Genomic DNA, 4,153 nt, shown 5'->3' with positions numbered 1-4,153 from the left:
GCTTATATTGAATAGTTATTATGTTCTGAAATGTCTTCCTTGTATTATAATTTTTATCCCTTTTAACTCTCATCCAGTTCTAGTCTTTGGAATATGGTGAGTAAAATAATTCCCTCTTCTCCTAGACATGACATGTAGGGGCAAACGTAATAATCTTGAGTATTTGCTTCTCTGAGATAAATATCCCTTTAAAATAAAATAATAAAAAAGTTTCTTCTAAAATAGGCTACCTGACCTTTGGTTAAAAAAAATATAAATATTTGGGGGTTTGAGGAGTCCAGTGACTGGTGCTGAACAACCAAAAGTCCAATATGAAACTGTGTTGCCTGTCCGGGCACCCAACCTTACCATGCAAAGTGCTCAAATTCAAACCAACCACCATTATGTTGGACTGTGGACTGGACATGACTTCCACCCTCAATTTTCTTCTTTTGCCATTTGTTCAAAGTCCCAGGCTGTCTAATCATCCCAGCTGGTCCCCCAAAGGATGGAAATGTTTTCTTGGACATAGAGCTGAAGGAATGCTCAGGCCACGTATTCTGTGCCAGAGACAGAGCCAATAGATCTGTCTGCGGTAGATGTGACCCTCCTCTCTAACTACCACTACACGATGGCGCTGCCCTACATCACTGAGCACTCCGGGTTCACAGCACAGTGTGCACCACTGAGCCCACCGTTCAGATCGGCAGATTTCTCATGGAAGAGCTGGTGAACTTCATTGAAAGAGTGCCCAAGGCGCAATCTGCCTCCTTGTGGAAGAACAAGGACATTCTGTGGCTGCTGCCCTCTCCTCCCAAGGACACAGTGGAAGTACCAACCTGGAGAAGATGCAAGAAGTGAGCGCTGCTCTGAGTAAAAGCCAGCTGGTGACATATCCTCAGAAAATTGAGCTGTTTGGTATGGTCCAGGTGCTGACACTCAGCTCTGACCCTGCCCTTGGAACTCCAACTGGATTATTCAGTCCCATTATGAGAAGGTAATTTACATCTTGGGATCCTCTTTGCTTACCACACACCCACAGCTCACAGACCAGGCGTCTTTCAAAAACAGATGTTCTCCTGACAGGCCTCACCCAGATTCCCACCACCAACCAGGAGGACATTTTCTAAAGGTCCATTTTCTAAAGCCCTAGGGGAAGTCTAGTCACAACACTGTCATATTCATAGAACCCGACTTCTCCTACCAGCCCTTGGCCATGAAATGCATTTACTAGTACTGCCCCAGTGATACCCGGCTGAATTTCATCCAAGTGTCAAAGCTGCTCAAAGAAGTGCAGCCCCTGCACGTGGTCTGCCCTGAGCAGTACACACAGCAGCCCCCTGCCGCAGGCTCACAGGATGGACCTGATGATCAATTTCCAGCCTCCTCGCCCTGCCTGTCAAGTGACACTATGAGAAGATCGAAATCATGCCGAAACAAGCAGATTCCATGGTGCCCATAGAGATTAAGCCTGGCATTTCCTTTGCAACCTTTTCAGCCATGCTGCACTCTAAAGATAACAAGCAGGTCCTTCAGCCCCTGCCCAGACGGGCCCAGCCCGCGAGTGGTAAGAAGAGAAAGTGGGTGAGCGATGACATCCTGGACTGCAAGGTTATAAAGCTCCTGCTAAGTGGCACCATCCCAGTGGAGCAGTTTGTGCAGATCCTGGAGAAGCACAAGCATCGGTGAAAGACACTTATAAAGTGGAAGACACAGCTAAGCATCACCTTGCTCCAAGAAGTGGAGATCCTCATCCAGATTGAGGAAGTTCAATCCACATCATTTGTGACAATGACAAGAGACTCAGGGTACGATTGTCCTCAAATTCCTCCAGAAGTTCTGAATGAAACATGTGAGCCATGTCTGCTTCCCTGAGATCCCTCCACCCTTTCCACTCTGCCTACCCAGCACAACCCAAGTGAGGAAGGGCACACGAGGTCAGCCAGGCTTTTGTGGTGGTCTCTGACCTAAAGGAAAAGGCTCTGAGGTGCATGTCAGGAGGGAGGGCTGCACCTGCTGGTCTTGATTTGTAACTCTGTCGCAGGCAAGAGATTTTGCTTTATTTAAGCTTTAGACTCATTTCTTCCCAAGCCTGGTTCTCTCAGGTGGCTGGGATGGTAAGACAGGGAACTGAGTGGCATAAGAGTGACAGAAGCAATTTCTAAGAGGTTAGTGGTGGGGAGGGGAAACGATGAGTGGCCAGTGTTTGTTTTTCATCATGTCACAGGCCACGGGTAGGGAATCAGTGACTTTGCTTTACTTGCTTGTCAACTGTGTTGCATCTGATAAGACAGACAATCCTCTCAAAAATTAGTAAAATGACCCATATATCTTTATTTTATATTGTGAGCCCATTTCATTTTGTTAATAAAACTTTTTTTATAGGAGTCTCTATCTATGCTCTGTTGGGCCTATAATTTACACTGATATGGAATCTGAAAAAAATGTGAAAATATTCAGACTAGAATAAACTTAGAAAATATTACAGCAAATTTTAGTTTCTGAGCATGTTCAACCATATAGTCTGGCTTTTTCTTTTTTTTTTTTTATATAAACTTTAGCCTTATCTGTTTTGGCTCAGTGGATAGAGTGTTGGCCCAGTAAGGGGTGTGCAGGAGGCAGCCAATCAATGATTCTCTCACCCTTTCTGAAATCAATAAAAATAAAAGAATCTAGGAAAGCCACATTTAAAAAATGAAATATAAAATTCAAATAAATAAATAAATAAATAAATAAATAAATAAATAAATAAACATGTGGGCGTTTGGAAAGACATTCAATGTTTTTAGTCGGGATTTAATATGTTAAGAATATAATGTCTCCCTGTAGTAATCTATAAGTTCTATGTGATCCCAATTGATAAGTACATAAACTCTAAATATACATTCCCTTCCCTCCCCCCCCCCCCCCCCCCCCGCGAACAGTCAAAACTCATTTAACTTACTGTGGTTTACTAAGTTATCAGGCACTATTCTAGCTATGGTTAATAAATACATCAATAGAACAGGTAAAATTGCTTATTCATGGGGTTTACATTCTAGAGAAGACAGAAAATACTTATTTCAGAAAGCTCTGAAGCGACGTGAAGAAAATATAATTGGGCAGTTGAGTGGAGAATAATGCGTTGTAGGCCTATGATGGGTGTGTTTAGTGAGGGCAGGTGGGGAAACCTCTCGCAGAGATGATATTTGAGTTAAAACCTTAAGGACAAGCAAGATTCAGCCGTACAATCAACAGAGGGATCAATCCTCCCAATAGACAGACCAGCAAATGCAAAGATCCCAAGTTACTCATTGTGTTCAAAGGACTACAGAAGGCTGCACTTGCTGGAGTGGAGTGGGTAAAGAGGAGGAGGATGAGTGGGGTAGTTAGTTCAACAAAGGTCAGCACCTGTATGTTGCATGATAGGCAGTTGGATTTCATCAGAGAATTTTAACCTGAGCAGTGATACAGTCTTATTTAAGAAGATCACTCTGTCTACTGGGTTCAGAATCAACTGCAGGGCAGAGATAAAGCAAGAGTGGAAACATCAACTGGGAGCCCAGGTCTGATAGAGGAAGAATGAAGCTTCAATTACAATAGTAGCAGAGAATACTTGCAGGAGGAGATAGGGCTTTGTGATGTGTTTTGGAAGTAGCACTGATAAATCTTGCTTTTGGATTGTGAGGAGAAGAGAGGGGCCAAGGACAATGTCAAAGTTTATAACCTTAGCAAGGGGGAAAGGATAGCGCTGCCAGTTTTAACTCTGGTTAAGACTAGGAGAGCATGCCCTAGCTGGTTTGGCTCAGTGGATAGAGCATTGGCCTGTGGACTGAAGGGTCCCAAGTTTGATTCTGGCCAAGGGCACATGCTCAGGTTGCAGCCAAGGGCACATACCTGGATTGCTGGCTCGGTCCCCAGTGGGGGGTGTGCAGGAGACAGCTGGTCAATGATTCTCTCTCATAATTAATGTTTTTTATTTCTCTCTCCCTCTCCCTTCCTTTCTGAAATTAATAATATATATAATATATAAAGACTTGGGGTTAGCAAATGGAAATCAGGAGTAGGAAGCATAAGTTCTGTCTTGGCCATATTAAATGTACAGAGCCTTTCAGACATTCAGGCAAGGATTATATGTAGACCATTGGAGAGAGAACTCTAGAGTTTGGGGGAGAGATTGAGTTTGGAGAAATAG

The 4,153-nt window shown here is 43.6% G+C and overlaps 1 pseudogene across 1 annotated transcript; it reads left to right on the top strand.

The window, feature by feature from the left end:
* The first annotated feature begins 281 nt into the window (after positions 1-281).
* On the top strand, positions 282-1,822 carry LOC311617355 (integrator complex subunit 9-like; annotated as a pseudogene). Its single transcript has 2 exons — positions 282-1,091; positions 1,133-1,822. The product of its transcript is annotated as an integrator complex subunit 9-like (transcript).
* The last annotated feature ends 2,331 nt before the right edge of the window (positions 1,823-4,153 follow it).

Source organism: Pipistrellus hanaki (assembly GCF_964339955.1).
Source record: "Pipistrellus hanaki genome assembly, chromosome: 2".
Taxonomy (NCBI): domain Eukaryota; kingdom Metazoa; phylum Chordata; class Mammalia; order Chiroptera; family Vespertilionidae; genus Pipistrellus; species Pipistrellus hanaki.
This window is presented reverse-complemented; position numbering and strand designations above follow the sequence as displayed.